We start from the raw sequence: 21,077 nt of genomic DNA on the forward strand, positions 1-21,077 counted from the left end.
ATAGATTGCTAATGTGTTTTATCAGAAGAACAGCATTCACATATACATGAAAAGAACACGCTATTCATGTATTTATTCATTGCTGCAGTATTTTATAAAGAATCGGAAGTGCCACCCCAGGCAACTCTTCATGCCCAGACTTTTCACAACATTCACTCACCATGGAATACTCAACTTTCTGGCTACACCCTGTTCTCTCCTATCTCCATCCTTATTTATGAATAGGAATATGTGAGTATAGTTTGAAGCCCAAAATGTACTCAAATAGTTCTAACAAAGGTGCATCCAATAAACCTTTGTTGGGCCTTTCAACTGAAGTGAACTGCTCTTCATACCTGTGACCTTGCATTTTTTCATGAAAAAAACATATAAGGCTGCTTTAGATGGATACTCCTGCCTTGGGTGCTTCTACAATTTATCTCCATGTGAATGTGGGAGAAAACTCCATTTTGACAGGAAAAGTACAACTCACATTCTTTAATTCTTTAATTTATGTCCCAGGAAGCTGGTAAAGAGACCTTGATTTTTTAAAAACTTGAGCCAATGGAAAAAAACTTATGACTGAAAAATTACAGAGAGATGTTACGACATCTCTTCATCTGTGGCTTTCAAAAAATAGATTAGCAATGCATGTCTCTAAGGCGAGCAGAACCAAAGATGTGTGATATCCCTGGAAGCCTCTCTGGTTCTATAATTCTTTGGTATTTCCGACACACTCAGATCAAATTAAAAAGAAACAAAAATTAAATAAAAGTTTTTTTAAAATTTCAACCATTTCTCAAAGGAGGAAACTCTACTTCACTAGATTAATGTAATCTCATACACTTGATTATACTCTAACACACTCAAAAGTTAACGCACGTGCTATTAAGAAAAGTGATTCTTAAAAGGTGTTTAATAAGCTAATCCTATATGAACCCAAATGATACAATAAACGTTAAATCATTTGGGTTTAAATTTATGTACTCTCATGGACCAATATATATCTAATAGAATTACTTGTAACATAAAAAGGCCCTCATTTAACCATTTGTCAACTGGAGAAAGCAATTTCCCACAGCTGAAACTATTTTAAAATCTGACATAAGAATAAAATTATATTAAAATGCAATAATACATGAATTTGGTAACTTGCCAAGCATAGATATGGACGTCTGCAGATTTCTCTTTCAAAGATATACCAAGCATTCCAACATTTCTAATCATTTGATAGTCAAATGCTGTAGGCAAAAAAACTGTATCTAGTAATTCTGTACTGCCAATATATTTTAAACAATTTCATAAACATTGCTCATACAGTATGTCTAATAGATTTTGCATACTTTTTCTTATCAGAAACTTTTTAAACACATATAATCTGCTGAAATTCTCAAACTAAATTAAATCATAATAGGAATGAAACTGACAAAATCTTTTAGTTGGCCTGTTTTACCTGGAGAAACTGGTAAAATGGAACTCATGACTCTGAATCTCCATATATATTGAAAATAAACATGTTTAATATTTAAGTAATTTAGTTAAATCCTCAGACAATAATTTTGAATACTTTTCATATTTAAAAATGCAAATGTGATAGAGAAGCACAATAACATTTTAAACCCATTGTTTTAGAATCATGCACTTTCACTCCAAACCCACCAGAACCAAGAAATTAATGGCATTAAATGGAGAAAACAGTTGCTTCATTATCAGTTTTATGAAAGTTTTTTTTTAATAGTAAAATAGGACCCAATTTTTCCTATACTTCGATAAATTCTAATTTATGGCACTTGCCAATGATAAATTAAGAAACATTTGTGACTTAAAAGTATGCATGAAGTTTACTTGACAGATCATTTTCTAATACTGTCATTGTGCATTTAGATGTACTTGTAGGATAAATACATCAAGAACAAAACAATTAACTTAATAAAAGCAAATGAGTAGGGATCATACGGCAACAAACAGACTTCTATTTTTTAAGGACACTAGCATCTCAGACCCCCTCTCTCAGAACAGTTAGAGGCAGACAGAACTTTGAAGTTTGTATAATCCAACTTCAGGTAGGTTAAGACAAGTTCCATTTTCTCTCCCCACCAAACCAGCTTACTCAAAAATTTCCTTAATTAAACACATACTAACTCCATTAAACTCATCAGTTTCCTTCATTCTCCTACTTGTTTTCATTTACTAATACAAAAGGTAAGAAGTGTCTTACAATGTTTATTACTGTGGGGAAGTCAGGGATATGAAAGAGGTTATATTTTTAGATGCAGTTCTACAAGTAAATAAAGCGACTTAATCAGATAAAGGGAATTACTCTAAAAAACAGAGAGGTCAGTTTTAAAGAGTTATTTAAAATCAGAACTTTAGGTGCCTCAGTTAGTTCCCAAAGGGCATTTTTAAAGGACAGAGAAAGATAATATAGCACTACATCTCTGTTGCCTTAAAATTTTCTTCTTACAATTTGGAGACAATCATTGTCAACACTGAGAAAGAAATGCACAGACAGCAGTAGTAAGCATAAGCTATTAAGCCTCTTATCACCAAAGCAACCAGAATCTTAGAATCTGAATTAAATTGTCACCTCTCTGGCATAAAAAGAGGGATTTACAAATCCCATTTAAATAAGGATTGTTTTAATTCATGCTCTCTTAAGATAATTCTAAAGTTACTTTCTGTTTCATTATCACTGCAGTAGGACTTAGTAACAGGAGTTTCCCTCTTCCAGCTCAGTTCCTGGTACATGCCTCACCCTCCTGTCCAAGTGGCTACGACAATCTACCTCAGTGCCTTAGACAAGGAATCACAGGAAAACAATAATCAAACCCTTCTTTTGAGTTTTATAAATCCAGACTTCTGAGTTGCAATAACATGATTTTTAAGCTTCAAAAGCTATAAAGACTTAAGTTATATGGTTCATGCCATCAATCAAAGATCTAGAAAACTACTGGAGAGTCAGTCATTCCTCTCACCCCCAAGACTATAATTTCCCAAGAAAATGAAGTATGATGAAGGATCCAGCATGAAATGGGAGCAGAATAAATATCTGCTAAGGCAAGAACATCCTCCTCTCTCACCTTCTACACCCTCACTCCTCTATCAATTGAAAGTACTGTGTTTAGAGAAAATTGGCAGAAATATAATTTTGATGACCTCTCTTCACAGAAAAATGAAAAACACTTACATTCTTACTTTCCAAAAATAAAATGGAAACATTCATAATTTATCAAATTATATTTTTCATTTATGTTTTATAGAGCTATTTTTTTTATGAGTATTCCTTTTTTGGCATTATCAAACTAAATATTTACATCTTTTAAAGGCTTGCTTCTATTTTTTCCATAGTGTATACATGCTTTTATCTAATTTTACCAATTTGCAATTATACTGCTGTTACTTTAAAGTTTTTTCTCCTTTTTAAAAGAACTTTCCTTAAAATAAAATCTATGATCCCAGTTTTTAGTTTCCTTTAAAGGACCTTTCTGTTTTGTTCATTATGTGCTTTCTTGAAATTTAATTGAATTTTAAAAGGAAATATTAAATTATTCAGCAACTCAAAATCAAATAAACATGTTTTCAATTTTAAAGTGGTTTTATTGGTGCAATGATAGTGAATCAAACAGAATAATTGTAGTATTTTTAATTTAAATGACTACTACTCAGAAATTATTTGACATAGAGCCAAGTTCACCTCTAGTTGGAAGAGCACTTTTAAAAGTAAGAGATTTCTTTTAAACTCATAAATAAAGTAATTTGACACAAATAACAGGTAAATGAAAGGTAAAAGATGCATATAAAACCTTAAATTTAGCCCTGATGCTAACTAAAATTATTAATACACATCTTAGAAAATAAAATCACTTGATTTGCTTTCAAATTAAAAAGTAAAATAGGGGGCTTCCCTGGTGGCGCAGTGGTTGAGAGTCCACCTGTCGATGCAGGGGGACACGGGTTCGTGCCCCGGTCCAGGAAGACCCCACATGCCGCGGAGCAGCTAGGCCCGTGAGCCATGGCCGCTGAGCCTACACGTCCGGAGCCTGTGCTCCGCAACGGGAGAGGCCACAACAGTGAGAGGCCCGCGTACCGCAAAAAAAAAAAAAAAAAAAAAAAGTAAAATAAGACATTTTTGTGAAATTGGGAAATATTTTTAGATACAAAAATATATAAATCTCAATTCACATAATTATTTATGTAAGAAATGTCATTTTTTCATTTTTCTATAGGACTGTGTGAGTATTCTACTGGAGTAAGCCATTGAGACAACAGCAAATTAATTCACTTTGATGCTTCAAATTCTTATAGAATATAGTATTAAATTTCAATTGTCTTAATTATATTCTTTACAATTTAGAGAAAATCGATATCAAAACCAAGAAGTTCAAGACGAATCTGAGGAAATTATTCAGAATGTAGGACAGACAGATAAAGAGAAGAAAAATATGAAGGAGAGGTTAGGCGATATTAAGCCGGAGATACGTAGAAGGAAACGACATTCTACGTAATCAGAATTCCAGAATTCCACACAACACATGGGAAAGGGAAATTTTTCAATGACACAATGGCAAAGATTTTTGAGAACTGATGAAAACCAATCCTCAGATCTAGAGTCTAATAAATTATAAGCATAATAATAAAAAGAAATCCACAGCTTGATAAATCATCATGAAACCACGATACCAAAGACAAGGAAATGTCAAAACCTGTCAGAAAGTAAAGACTGCTACCCATAAAGGAATAGTAATTAGATGTATAATGACTTCTTAACAACCACAAAGGATGCCAGAAGATGGTAAAATCATATCTTCACTGAGTTGAAAGAAAATAACTTGTAAACCAAAATTCCATACTCAGCCAAACTATCTTCCAAAACAACAAAGACAAAATATTCAAAAAACCAAAAACTGAAAGAGCCTCTCATTAAAGAAAACTCTAAAGAATACCACTGGGGAGGAAGGAAAATAATCCCAGATGGAAGAAGAGAAATGTAAGACAAAATGTTAAGCAAAAATACTAGTTAATACATGGGTTAAATCTAAATAAACATCAATTGTATAAAACAATAATTTCTGTTGGGAGAAGGGAAAGGTAAGTTTGACCAAAGAGTACATATTGATTAACTTTTATACTTTGTTAAGTATGCATCTTAAAATAGAGAGGGTAACCATTAAAAAAACAAACATAGAGCATATAACTTCTAAAGAGAGAAAAAACAAATGAATCAGTGAATCCAAAAGAAGGTAAGAGTGAATATGGGGGGAAAGGTTAGGAGAGTGAAATAGATAAAAAACATAATAACCTGATCAAAAAAATCCAATATATTAGAAGTCACACGAATCCAAATGATTAAACTCTGCAGCAACAAACTATTTACAGTAAAAGAAAGCCAAGGTCCTACATTAATATCAGACAAAAAATACCTGAAATCAAAAGTATTAACAGAGAAAAAGAGGGTCATGACAGAATAATAAAACATTCTCAATAGAAAAATATAGAAATTCTAAACTTGTAAGAATATAGTAACACAGCCTAAAGCAAAAAGTTACACAGCAATAGATAAGAAACAAAACTGTCATCATTTACAAATGTTGCAACTGTCTATGTAGAAAACTCCAAAGAATCTACAGATAAATTAATAAGAGCAGATAACAAAGCTGTTGGATACAAATATCAACATTAAAAGTCCATTGTATTGCTATATACCAGCAAGAGTTAGGAAACTTAAAAAAAATTTACAATAGCAATACCATATCTAGGAATGATAAACAAGATATATACTAGCTCTTGAGGAAAATTATAAAATCTTATCGTAAGACATAAAAAGACCTAAATAAATGGAAAAGCATGCTATCTAATCCAGAAAATGCAAATTAAGACTACAATGATATTTCTTTTTAAACCTCACTAGAGTGAGGAATAATTAAGAAGCTGGTCTCACAAGCATTTGTGAGTATATGGAACAAAGGGACTCTGACACACCTATGTTTTGACAGTAAATTTATTTGACCACTTTGGAAAATAGTTTGGTATTCCATTGGGAAGTGGAAAACACACAATCCTACATACAATTCACCTGTCACATTCCTAGGTGTGAAACTTTTGCACATGTGCTTAGGAGACGTGTATAAGAATATTCATTCATATAAGCAGCATTGCTTGTAATAGCCCCAAACTGGAAACAATCCAAATATACTACAAAATAAAATAGATACATAAATTATGTTATCTTCATTCAATCAAATCCTAAACAACAGTAAACTCCAACTCCATACAAGATGGATGGATCTCAAAAAATAATTTTGAGTGAAAGAATCAAATCACAGAGAAATTCATACAGTATGATTTCATCTATATAAATAAATAAAAATAGGCAGAACTAAGTTATTCATATACGATTACATACATAGGTGATAAATCTGTGATAAAATGTGACAGACTAAGTGTGATGAGGAGGACTCTGAAAAGCTGAATATCCACGGGGCTTCCCTGGTGGCGCAGTGGTTGAGAGTCCGCCTGCCGATGCAGGGGACCACGGGTTCGTGCCCCGGTCCGGGAAGATCCCACATGCCGCGGAGCGGCTGGGCCCGTGAGCCATGGCCGCTGAGCCTGCGCGTCCGGAGCCTGTGCTCCGCAAAGGGAGAGGCCACAACAGTGAGAGGCCCACGTACCCCAAAAAAAAAAAAAAAAAAAAACAATGACATCTAAGGAGTACGTTCATGGTCAAACTGCATCTTGACAACCACCTTGAAAGTTATAAGGATCAGGAAAAATGCGCTGACGTTAGGGACCACCCTGGGATATTCAACCGAAAGAACTACACACACTTTCCCTGTGATTAGTGCATGCGAATCTAAAAATTAACACGAGAAAAAAAAAAAAAACTGAATATCCACATCCAAAGATGACAGATTAATATCTCAGGTAGGTGTCTCAAAGCGCAAAACAGGTCAAGTTATTTAATCCTCCATACTAGTGTATGTAATTTTGATGACTACCACCAAGTGGCAGTTGACGCTACAGATTCTGGAGAAAACACAGAATGCTGAACTACATACAAATAGGCCACAACAATATCATTACTATTATTATATATAAAGGACTAACAATGTGTCAGTCACTGGACATTAAGACATTATCACTCCTCATGGCTCATAAGCAAAGCAGGGGTTCCTCACTTTGCTCATGATAAAACCAAGTCTTGGGTCAATTTGTCAAGGTTACATTGTACATAGTAAATGATAGGGTTCTATACGTGACTTCCAAGCCTGTTCTCTCCCCACCACTGTTTTGTGGCACGTACCACAGTGAAGCTTGTAGGATGACAGTGATTTATAGACATATATCTCATTCAACTACCCGTAAATTCCCTGAGGGTAGGATCTATATCTGATTCATCATCCTTCAAAGTAAACATTCAATTAAAGAATGTCTAAATTGTACATGGAATAAACACTTTAATTTTTCTAACCTTTTCACATGAGTGATCTCATTGAAACCTTCTAACAAATTCTCTGAGGAAGGTGTGTAGGAGGCATACTGAAATAAAGGCCTGATAAGTTAGATGGTCCAGGCTCAGAATCAACTGTGTCACCACCATGCTGAACCAATCTGTGCCTTGGAGTAAGTCATTTAACAATGTACACTGTACACCTGAAACTAACACACCATTGTAAATCAACTATACCTTAATAAAAATTAAAAAAAAAACAATGTACATACCACAGGCTTTTATGGAGGAGGAGGAAACTTTTATTAAATAGCCAAAATAGCACAACAACTAAATAAGTGATTAAACATTAATGATCATTATGTATAAACATTAAGAGATACTGACATTTGAAAGATGTCTTAGCTACAATTTTTTTTGCTGCAGTACACGGGCCTCTCACTGCTGTGGCCTCTCCCATTGCGGAGCACAGGCTCCGGATGCACAGGCTCAGCGGCCATGGCTCACGGGCCCAGCCGCTCTGCGGCCTGTGGGATCTTCCCGTACCGGGGCACGAACCCGTGTCCCCTGTATCGGCAGGCGGACTCTCAACCAGTGCGCCACCAGGGAAGCCCCTTGGCTACAGATTTTTTCCTTCAAAGATAGTTTTTGACTGGCACTCAGTTTCTCATTACTCTGATTCTCACCCATTTGTATTACTTAAGTATAAGTAGATTTTACATTTAAGTTTCCTTATTCTCCACCTTGAAGTGTGTTAAGCATGTGTAAAGCATAAAAGATCTGGGCTCTAGTCTTAGCTTCATTTACTACCCTTGACACTTGGACAAGGGTAGTAAATGAAACCATGGACTCTTTGGACAGTCCATGATAGTGGCTGCAGCTTGGCATTCCAAATACCAACCTTAGTATCATAGCCCACACTCTTTGTACTTTCAAGAAGTCACATTCATTCTTTCTCATATTAAGTCCAAGTTAATTATCCATTAATTTATTATGAATAGAAAATAACAGCCCTAACTTCAAGATATCACACATTCTCTAAGTGTTTTCTTATGAACTATATGGCTTGTGTTTAAAAAAGTACTTCTTTTTACCTTGATTATTTTTCTCTTCCTATCTAAATCCAATGCATAAGAGAGAAAAAAAAAAAACGCTGGCAGAAAACTCTTGGGAGACTTCCCCTGATCCTATCCCCTTAACTTTCAATGTTGTATATGATAAGGGATATGATGCTTATTTGTTTGTTTTTAACTTTTAATTTTTAAAAATTTCAAACATGCTGAAAAGAAGAAAGAGTAGAATGTATACCTATGAACCTTTCACCTAGATTTATCGATTGCTAATATTTTACCACATTTGTTGTATTGCTCTCTCAATATATTTTTTTTCTTTGCAGAATCATTTGAAAGTCAAGTTGCAAACATAACATTTTATCTATAAATACTTCAACATATATATCCAAAGAACTAGGGCATTCTCCTATTAAATTATGGTGTCACTATCACACCTAAGAAATTTAACTTTGATAACAATCATTTTTTTTCTTATACAGACTATCTCCACCTGTCCCAATCATGTTCTTAATAGACTTTTTTTTTCAATCCAGGATCCAATGAAGAATCATGCTTTGCATTTAATTGTCATATGCCTTTAACTTTTCCTCATGACTTTCATCACATTGACATTTTTAAAGAAAGAATCCATATAAATTGTCTTAACAGGATGTCCTATAATCTCGATTTGTCTGATTACTGCTTTGTGATTAATTTCAGATTAAGCATTTTTGGAGAGAATACTACAGGAGGTGCTGTAATTCCCACAGGATCACATCTGAATGCACATAATGTCCATTTTCCCCAATACTGGTGGTTCTGATTGATCACCTGATTAAGGTAATGTCTGTTGGATTTCAACATTGTACACGTACCTTTTGCCCTTCACAATTAATAATCTTTGAGGTTACAAAACTATCTTTCCCCCAACAACTTTCACACAATGATTTTAGCACCACTGGTGAATCTCACGACCTTAGTTTTCACATGGGGGCCCTCATTCCTCATGGTTGCTATATTAACCAATCTGTCCTCAGAATGCCTATTTAAGGAAAATACCATAAAGTTCTTTTGTGAAGTCTGTAGTTTTAAGTCTGTTACGTTTGCTCAAGTTATCAGTGTAAAGAGTCCCTTTTTTACCCCTTTCTAAATCTTCTAAACCTCCTTCTAGTAAAAGCTTCAATACAGTATTTTACATAATAGTTGCCTCATAGCTCATATTGGACAAACTCTAGTCTATCCACTCGCCTTACTTTCTATAGAAAGAAAACAGTCATCAAAATCCAAGCAGAACTAAACTTAGCCCATCAAACTTGAGCCCATCTGTCTCACTGGTTAATAAAGAAAATTCTCTTTGCTTCACAAAATTACAGGACAATCTGTCAATCAAACTCTTAGCTTTTCTCCTAAAAGATTTGTACCAGGTTGTCTGTCATATCTCCAGCGTTCTGCATTTGCTGTGGATCTTACTTTATCAGCTCTAATGAAGCAAGCTACATAGGAAGGTGAGATAAGGTTTCCATCAAAATCTTAATTCCCAAATCAGAAGTCAAGACGGCAATCCTGGGAAGAGCATAGCCATCTGTAGACACTGAAAAGAAACTCTGCTAAGACAGATAATTATAATAGTGGAACTTTTTGAGCAAGTAACTATGACCTAGGCTCAAATGTTACCCATAAAAATCAAAACTGATCTTTCTATTATGCAAAATGGAAAAGCAATTTAAATAAGGACGCCTATGTTTCCACTTTTTTTCCTCTGTTTAAAAACCTGGCCGGCTTTTAAAGTAAGTGATCTAGCAATGAGCAATATGCATTAATGCCTCCAGTAATGAATACAATACGCTCCAATGACACTCTTTATTCTCAGGAACTTTACTGTCAAAGGTGAAAAAAAAATGTTTGACTTAAATGATGCATTCTTCCACAGGGAAGCCTAAATGGCCAGCAGAAAGCATGGTGAGCAAGGAAATCTAGTCTCAACTTGGCCACTGTGATCAGTTTCTTCATGTATGAAAAAAGAGATTAGGCTTGATGAGTTCCAAAGATTTTATAGTCACAGTGATCTATGAACCTGAATATATATGTGACTAAGATATCAAAACATAAATAGATACTAAAATAAAATAACTCCTTGCTCTCCCCCAAAAGATTGAACCAGAAGCACAAGACTAAAAGAGGTACCAAAAATACTCAGCCATCAAGGTAATTAATAGTTTGGCGCAATAGTTTAAAAAATTATCGCAAAAATCTATGATGAACAAAATATCAAAATTTTAAACAAAGACAGTCATTGTTGTTTGTTTTATGACCCTGCATTAATTGTGCAACAGGAACTGTCATTTCCCATCAGCTCCCAGTCCATGAGGCTGTTCCCCATCAGGAAGGTTTATAAGGGTCGAGCACTGTGTCCAACAGACAGGGCAATTACTTTATATACAGTCATACTTCTTTTATAGAGCTTTTATCAACTTTTTCCACTTGATGCAAAATATGAGAGGATATTTTGATAAATGTACATAGGGACACATTTTTTAATATTTCTCTGCAGCTCTAATGTGGCTCAGTAGGGCACTAAATCTAAGGATTCATTTTTTCAATGGGTGATGCACCAAAATGTTGAAAATAAATACCTCTACTCCAGGAGCTTTCAGTCATGTAGAAATGAAGAGTCAGTTTTACAAAGAAGTAAAATGAAATACAAAGTACCACAGAGAGAAAACAAAAATCCTAGAATTCAGGGAGATCAGAGCTTCCTCTGTTGGGGGAAAGAGAATTAGGAAAAGACCCCTGGAAGTTGTATAGAGTACTATATTTAGCAAATAAAAATACAAACATTGCATGAGATATATTCATACTAAAAAGCATTTGTTGTTTTTATTCTGAAATTCAATTTTTTTAACATCTTATTGGAGTATAATTGCTTTACAATGGTGCATTAGTTCCTGCTGTATAACAAAGTGAATCAGCTATACATATGTCCCCATATCTCCTCCCTCTTGCGTCTCCCTCCCACCCTCCCTATCCCACCCCCTCTAGGTGGTCACAGAGCAGTGAGCTTATCTCCCTGTGCTGTGTGGCAGCTGCCCACTAGCTATCTATTTTACATTTGGTAGCGTATATATGTCCATGCTACTCTCTCACTTCATCCCAGCTTACCCTTCCCCCTCCCCGTGTCCTCAAGTCCATTCTCTATGTCTGTGTCTTTATTCCTGTCTTGCCCCTAGGTTCTTCAGAACCATTTTTTTTTTTTTTTAGACTCCGTATATACGTGTTAGCATACAGTATTTGTTTTTCTCTTTCTGACTTACTTCACTCTGTATGACAGTCTCTAGGTCCATCCACCTCACTCCAAATAACTCAATTTCATTTTTTTTAAAAGGATCTGAAATTCAAATTGAACTGTGCATCTTATATTTTATTTGGCTATCCTAAAGTGGTAGGTAGCATATAAGTTGAATCTTCATATATAGATATAAATAAGAAACTCCTATATCACTACTTTGAAATTACAATTCAACAAATAGGAAGCATTATGACATAAAGCATTGAACTGAATTCAAATACAATTGTGGTACCAACTGACTGGATAAGTTATTTCTGTGAACTTCAATTTTTCCACTCAATATACTATTATTTGCCCTACATTCACTGCAGAGTAGGTAGGTTCAAAAGATCTGAAGATGCTTTTTGAGGTGTAAGTATCAGTGGAATAAAAATTTAAGATAAAGCATTGCTGTATTGTGGGAGCCAACACCTATTCTGCTGATCTAATAGGTGGTTACCCCACAGTTCATCCACTTGATCCACGGACCATGACGTCTGCCACTAAGAGTTAGGAAATTCCACTGAAAAAATACCAAGGACTATCTTGCCTTTTTGAACACAAAGCTTTATTCAAAGTCGGGACCATCCTCTGATAAGGGGTAAAGTTCACAAGAACACTCAGTTCCACTGTTGTCAGGATCCTCTACCGATGATGAATTATTGTGTAAAAATGTGTTTAAAACTGTTTTATAAAATCCAGAATGCTCAAACACCTTTGACAGTGATATCTATGTGTCCTCTCTAGGTGTCCAGGGCCCAGGCAACTTGTAAAATTTCCTTCTTGCAGGCAGTGTTTCCTTCTCCGACCTGTGAAGGAACTCCCACTTATCCCAGAGGCTCACAGTCAAATCTAACTGGTACATCAGGTAAATGTCAGGGTAAGACCAATAACAAGTGATTTACTCTGCTGTACTCCATCTTCCACCAAACCAAAGATGTGAACGCAAAATTAACTTCAAAATGGAAGGATGGGAGATAGCCAAGAGAAAGGAATAATAAAGAAACAGAGATGAGTAAATTCAAGAGATGAAAGAAGAAAATGGTGTAGAAAGGATTATAGATAATCTCAAAGATGAAATGAGAGAGCTAGGGGAAAAAAAGAGATATGAAAAAAAAGCCAAGGAACGGGCTTCCCTGGTGGCGCAGTGGTTGAGAATCTGCCTGCTAACGCAGGGGACACGGGTTCGCAGCCCTGGTCTGGGAGGATCCCATATGCTGCGGAGCAACTAGGCCCGTGAACCACAACTACTGAGCCTGTGCATCTGGAGCCTGTGCTCCGCAACAAGAGAGGCCGCGATAGTGAGAGGCCCACGCTCCACGATGAAGAGTGGCCCCCGCTTGCCACAACTAGAGAAAGCCCTCGCACAGAAAGCAAGACCCAACACAGCAAAAATGAATGAATGAATTAATAAACTCCTACCCCCAACATCTAAAAAAAAAAAAAAAAGCCAAGGGATGATGATAAAGAAATGAAAAAAAGGGGGTAAAAAGAGAAAATATGGTGATTTACCCAATCACTACCCCTGAATAGACCAACCAACACCAGAGAAATCAGGCAGGACCATAAACCTCACAGACTGCTCTGAAAGCAAGAAGCCAAGGATTGGAGTCAAGAAACTAGGGATTTCTGTAAATTTAAGCAACAGGCCAGAGATAAACAAGAAGTCAGGCCTCCCTTCGGCCTTAATAAGAAAAACAATCCAAATTCGCCACTTTTTTCTAAGTAGCTGCCAGTAAATTAATCTAATAAACTAATATTCATGGTAAACTAATTGAATCATTTTGTAACAAAGTAGGGAAATAACTTAAACATACACACACACACATATTCAAATACATACACACATTTTAAAGGTGTCTTCAAGCGAAGTTTCTCAGACTGAGAAAAATGAGATACATAAAGCAGGTTTTTACAGTTGTTTGTTGTTTCCAATTAGAGATAGACTAATACAAATTTTAGTGCTGGCCTCTAAAATTAACCCCCAAGTACCTTGGCTTCTCTGGGTTTGAACAATGAAGGAAATCCTGACTAGCAGATCCCAGAAATGTTCTGTAAGAATTTGTCTTGATTTTTGATTAACCTACAAGTGTGCCTTCCTAATTTCCCTAACCTCCTGGTCTATAAATTCATTATTTGTAAGCAAACATCTAGCATACTATTAGAGCTCAGATATAAATTTGTCTTAAAATAAATTCTAATTTAGAACAAAAAATAAAAATAAAGCTTCCTTAACAAATCCATCTTACAATACACACTTTTTACTCTCAAGTCATTTTTTTTTTTTTTTTTTTTTTTTTTTTTTGCGGTACATGGGCCTCTCACTGGTGTGGCCTCTCCCATTGCGGAGCACAGGCTCCAGACGCGCAGCCTCAGCGGCCACAGCTCACGGGCCTAGCCGCTCCATGGCATGTGGGATCTTCCGGACCGGGGCACAAACCCGTGTCCCCTGCATTGGCAGGCGGACTCTCAATCACTGCGCCACCAGGGAAGCCCTCAAGTTAATTTTAATTGTAGTTATTATCTTTCTTTCTCTGCATTGTTTTTTAAATTCAACTTATAGCATATGAAAATTACAGAATTCCTAGAGACTGCCTGGAAAGCTAGAGGATTACAAAGAGGCTACCTTTTGCCAAAAAAGGGATACTGATTAAAATTTAATTTTAATTCTATAGAAGCAGCTTATATATAATTCTGATTAACCGCATACAGCCATAAACTACTAAAATTTAGGGTGAATATTTGCCTTGACCTTAATAAGGGATTTACTTTTGCTTCTCTTGATTTCTATTATAATAAGCATCATACCATGCTACAGTTATTCATCTGTAAATCTGTCTTTCCCCTTATTGATGCCAATGAGCAACTTAACACAAGAAATCACATTATTTATTTACCTTTTTGTGCCCAGCACCTAACATAGTATCAGAATATATTAGGTGCTCAAAATACACATAGATATTTGAGTTCATACAGTTAATCAACAGGACAAAATTCTTTATGGAATATAAAATGTAAATCTATTCAACTTAGGAACAAAATTTATGTACTTGATATCAAAAAATAATTTCCGGAGAAATGTACATTAATGTCGTTCTGGTTACAAAATCCTACTTGTATATACTAGATGTACTATACTAAAGTACAAAGAAGGAATAGTTGTGTTTTTCACAACTTGGGGATTTAAAAATTTCTGGAGTAGAGAAAGTATCAAAGCTAGCTGATAGCTTAGCATCTTGCTCTGAATCAACCCCTACTGTTTGCTTTTCCTCACTTAGAGAAATTTTAAATGTGTTGTTATTAAAACACTTAATATCAGCAAGTTTTCATCTGCTCATAAAACAGGTTTTAAACATCATTGTATGTATCTATCTAAAATGGAGTTTTTCTTAAAATATACTTCTAGCTTTACATATCAAAAAACAAAAAATATTAGCAGCACTTCTCTCATCTGAAGTTCCAAGAAAAATAATTTGAACCTAATGCACATGTCAGCTCTTTTGCAGGGCAAACAGACACCAAAAAAAAAAAGAAAGAAAACAAAATTAAAATATGGGGACCAGCATAATTAGTTATACAAATGGCTACACTAACAACCTATTAAGTTAATATAATTTTATTTTTAAGCACTCTTGAAATGATCTATGTTATTCAAATTAGAAAACAAGAGTTTTGATAAATTTATTTTACATCAAAAGATAAGAGTTAGATCTAGCTGTTAGATATGCAAATATTCATCATCTGAAAATATGCATCAGGTAGTATTTGATTTTTCACTTCATGCACCCCTATAAATGGCACTGAACAAACTGGGAACAAAAGAGTAAGCTAAGGACAACATAAAAATGTGAGAGAGTTAAGGGGATTTCTTTTTTTAGGGTTAGGGGTGGGGGGGAGTATTTTTTCCAGAACATTTTTCCATTCCAAATAATTCATTTTGTGGTGCAACTTAGAGACATTAAAATACATTGCATCAACAAAGAGTCTAAAATTCTAAATCACTACTATAAAGTGTTTTATATAGATCTAGTCATAGAAATATGCCAAAGTATCTCCTATAGGAAGGTTCTCTTTTTTGAGAAAAGATGAAACAAAACCCAATGCAACACTTTTTATTTGAAAGATCATGTTTGCTGTGTTCTATGGAATTTTAGGAATGGTCTATGAATACTCAATAACCAGTGAATTCAACTTGGATTTTTCTTAAAAAACAAAACTGAACTAAAAGGCATAGATGCATTATTAGTTTCAGTACACTATATACAAAATAAATTATATAACGATGTTTGAGAACAGTCAAATTTTAATATGGCTACGTAATTAAAAGAAAAGATAAAAGAAAAATACCTCTGAAAGCCAATAAATTTATACTTGATAGGAATCAAAAGCAAAACTCAGTTTAGCTTTTTAAATGTTCAGTGTTAAATAAAATTGATGCACCAATTACTTTGATAAGTCACCTTTCAACTCTAATTACCCAGACACAGGTAACTTTCCACTAATACTTTTTGCCATTTTGTTTTATTTAATATATCTGCTTTAAAAAACAAAGGGGGGTGCTGGCACCACCACTTCTGGTTCGAGGCAGCTGCTGTAGTGGGGCGGACTATGGCAACTCAGGAAGCCACTCCAGGAAGCCATTCAGAGGAGGGCAATGCTTTGGACCTCCATCAGCTTACGAAGTGGGGCGGACTATGGCAACTCAGGAAGCCACTCCAGGAAGCCATTCAGAGGAGGGCAATGCTTTGGACCTCCATCAGCTTACGATGTAATGGATTATGTGTTGCAGAGACCCAGCCAGGAGGCCGACAGTGAGGCTTTTAAGTTCTGAGGAAGCCCTTTCTATTCCTTGCTCTTCTGATGTGGATCCAGCAGTGTGGCTGACAGGGTCTTGGTGCTCCAGCCTGGTGTCAGGCCTGAGCCTCTGAGGTGAGAGAGCCAAGTTCAGGACACTGGACCACCAGAGATGTCCTGACCCCACGAAATATCAATCAGCAAGAACTCTCCCAGAGACCTCCGCCTTAACGGTAAGACCCAGCTCCACCCAAAGGCCAGCAAACTCCAATGCTGGACTCCCTAAGCCAAACAACTAGCAAGACAGGAACACAACCCTGCCCATTAGCAGAGAGGCTGCCTAAAATCATACTAAGTTCACAGACACCCCACAACACACCACCAGACACTGCCCTACCCAAGGAAAGACAAGATCCAGCCCCACCCACCAGAAGACAGGCACCAGTCTCCTACACCAGGGATCCTACACAAGTCATTGAACCAACCTCACCCACTGGGGGCAGACACCAAAAACAATGGGAACTACAAACCTGCAGCCTGAGAAAAGGAGACCCAAAACACAGTAAGTTAAACAAAATGAGAGGACAAAAAAATATGCAACAGATGAAAGAGCAAGGTAAAAACCCAGCAGACCAAACAAATGAAGAGGAAATAGGAGTCTACCTGAAAAAGAATTCAGAGAAATGATAGTAAAGATGATCCAAAATCATGAAAATAGAATGGAGAAAATACAAGAAACGTTTAACAAGGACCTAGAAGAAATAAAGAGCAAACAGACAATGATGAAAACACAATAAATGAAATTAAAAATTCTCTAGAAGGAATCAATAGCAGAATAACTATGGCAGAAGAAGGGATAAGTAACCTGGAAGATAAAGTAGTGGAAATAATTACTGCAGAGCAGAATAAAGAAAAAAGAATGAAAAGAACTGAGGACAGTCTCAGAGACCTCTGGGAAAACATTAAACACACCAACATTCAAATTATAAGGGTCCCAGAGGAAGAAGAGAGAAAGAAAGTGTCTGAGAAAATATTTGAAGGGATTATAGTTGAAAACTTCCCTAACATGGGAAAGTAAATAGTCAATCAAGTCCAGGAAGTGCAGAGTCCCATACAGGATAAATCCAAGGAGAAACATGCTAAGACACATACTAATCAAACTATCAAAAATTAAATACAGAGAAAAAAATGTTAAAAGCAGCAAGGGAAATGCAACAAATAACATACATGGGAATTCCCATAAGGTTAACAGCTGATCTTTCAGCAGAAACTCTGCAAGCCAGAAGGGACTGGCAGGACATATTTAAAGTGATGAAAGGGAAAAACCTACAACCAAGATTACTCTACATGGCAAGGATCTCATTCAGATTCAATGGAGAAATTAAAACCTTTACAGACAAGCAAAAGCTAAGAGAATTCAGCACCAACAAACCAGCTTTACTACAAATGCTAAAGGAACTTCTCTAGGCAGGAAACACAAGAGAAGGAAAAGACCTACAAAAACAAACCCCAAACAATTAAGAAAATGGTAATAGGAATATACATATTGATAACTACCTTAAATGTAAATGGATTAAATGCTCCAACCAAAAGACACAGACTGGCTGAATGGATATAAAAACAAGACCCATATATATGCTGTCTACAAGAGACCCACTTCAGAACTAGGGACACATACAGACTGAAAGTGAGGGGATGCAAAAAGATATTCCATGCAAATGGAAATCGAAAGAAAGCTGGAGTAGCAATTCTCATATCAGGCGAAATAGACTTTAAAATAAAGACTATTACAGGAGACAAAGGACACTACATAATGGTCAAGGGATCAACCCAAGAAGAAGATATAACAATTGTAAATATTTATGCACCCAACATAGGAGCACCTCAATACATAAGACAAATGCTAACAGCCATAAAAGGGGAAATCGACACTAACACAATCATAGTAGGGGACTTTAACACCCCACTTTCACCAATGGACTGATTAACCAAAATGAAAATAAATAAGCACAAGCTTTAAATGACACATTAGACAAGACAGACTTAACTGATATTTATAAGACATTCCATCCAAAAACAACAAAATACACTTTCTTCTCAAGTGCTCATGGAACATTCTCATGCACAGATCATATCTTGGGCCACAAATCAAGCCTTGAGAAATTTAAGAAAATTGAAATCATATCAAGTATCCTTTCTTACCACAATGCTATGAGACTAAATATCAACTACAGGAAAAAAAAACTGTAAAAAAATACAAACACATGGAGGCTAAACAATATGCTACTCAATAACCAAGAGATCACTGAAGAAATCAAAGAGGAAATAAAAAAATACCTAGAAACAAATGACAATGAAAGCACGACAACCCAAAACCTATGGGATGCAGCACAAGCACTTCTAAGAGGGAAGTTTATAGCAATACAATCCTACCTCAAGAAACAAGAAGCATCTCAAATAAAAAACCTAACCTTACACCTAAAGCAATTAGAGAAAGAAGAACAAAATAACCCCAAAGTTAGCAGAAGGAAAGAAATCATAAAGATCAGACCAGAAATAAATAAAAAAGAAATGAAGGAAACAATAGCAAAGATCAGTAAAACTAAACGCTGGTTCTTTGAGAAGATAAACAAAATTGATAAACCATTAGCCTGACTCATCAAGAAAAAAAGAGAGAAGTCTCAAATCAACAGAACTAGAAATGAAAAAGGAGAAGTAACAACTGACATTGCAGAAATAGAAAGGATCATGAGAGATTAGTACAAGCAACTATATACCAATAAGATGGACAACCTGGAAGAAATGGACAAATTCTTAGAAAAGCACAACCTTCCGAGACTGAACCAGGAAGAAATAGAAAATATAAATAGACCAACCAGAAGCACTGAAATTGAAACTGTGATTAAAAATCTTCCAACAGGGCTTCCCTGGTGGCACAGTGGTTGAGAGTCTGCCTGCCGATGCAGGGGACACAGGTTCGTGCCCTGGTCCAGGGAGATCCCACATGCTGTGCCTGTGAGCCATGGCCGCTAAGCCTGCACGTCCAGAGCCTGTGCTCCGCAACAGGAGAGGCCACAACAGTGAGAGGCCCGCGTACCGTGGAAAAACAAACAAACAAAAAAATCTTCCAACAAACAAAAGCCCAGGACCAGATGGCTTCACAGGCGAATTCTATCAAACATTTAGAGAAGAGCTAACACCTATCCTTCTCAAAGTCTTCCAAAATATAGCAGAGGGAGGAACACTCCCAAACTCATTCTACGAGGCTACCATCACCCTGATCCCAAAACCAGACAAAGATGTCCAAAAAAAGAAAACTATAGGTCAATATCACTGATGAATATAGATGCAAAAATCTTCAACAAAATACTAACAAACAGAATCCAACAGCATATTAAAAGGATAATACACCATGATCAACTGGGGTTTATCCCAGGAATGCAAGGATTCTTCAATATATGCAAATCAATCAATGTGAAACACCATATTAACAAATGGAAGGATAAAAACCATATGATAATCTCAATAGACGCAGAAAAAGCTTTAGACAAAATTCAACACCCACTTATGATAAAAACTCTCCAGAAAGTGGGCATAGAGGGAACCTACCTCAACGTAATAAAGGCCATATATGACAAACCCACAGCCAACAGAGTTCTCAATGGTGAAAAACTGAAACTGTTTCCTCTAAGATCAGGAACAAGAGAAGGATGTCCACTATCACCACTATTATTCAACAAAGTTTTAGAAGTTTTAGCCACAGCAATCAGAGAAGAAAAAGAAATAAAAGGCATCCAAATCAGAAAAGAAGAAGTAAAACTGTCACTGTTTGCAGATGACATGATACTATATATAGAGAATCCTAAAAATGCTACCAGAAAACTACTAGAACTAATCAATGAATTTGGTAAAGTAGCAGGATACAAAATTAATGCACAGAAATCTCTTGCATTCCTATACACTAAGGATGAAAAATCTGAAAGAGAAATTAAGGAAACACTCCCATTTACCACAGCAACAAAAAGAATAAGATACCTAGGAATAAACCTACCTAAGGAGATAAATGACTTGTCTGCAGAAATCTAAAAGACACTGATGAAGGAAATTAAAGACAATACAAACATATGGCGAGATATACCGTGTTCTTGGACTGGAAGAATCAACACTGTGAAAATGACTATACTACCCAAAGCAATCTACAGACACAATGCAATCTCTAACAAACTACCAATGGCATTTTTCACAGAACTAGAACAAAAAATTTCACAATTTGTATGGAAAGACAAAAGACCCCAAATAGCCAAAACAATCTTGAGAGCTGGAGGAATCAGGCTCCCTGACTTCAGACTATACTACAAAGCATCAGTAATCAAGACAGTATGGTACTGGCACAAAAACAGAAATATAGGTCAGTGGTAGAGGATAGAAAGCCCAGAGATAAACCCATGCACATACGGTCGCCTTATCTTTGATAAAGGAG

General features: G+C 35.9%; 1 protein-coding gene and 1 pseudogene across 1 annotated transcript in view; one reads left to right on the forward strand and one right to left on the reverse strand.

Moving 5' to 3' along the window:
* FBXL17 (F-box and leucine rich repeat protein 17) overlaps nucleotides 1–21,077 on the reverse strand; it is a 477,493-nt gene that overhangs the window by 262,919 nt on the left and 193,497 nt on the right. The window lies entirely within an intron of this gene.
* LOC136121613 (shieldin complex subunit 1-like) lies at nucleotides 16,412–16,731 on the forward strand (annotated as a pseudogene).

Source organism: Phocoena phocoena, chromosome 3, assembly GCF_963924675.1.
Source record: "Phocoena phocoena chromosome 3, mPhoPho1.1, whole genome shotgun sequence".
Taxonomy (NCBI): Eukaryota; Metazoa; Chordata; class Mammalia; order Artiodactyla; family Phocoenidae; genus Phocoena; species Phocoena phocoena.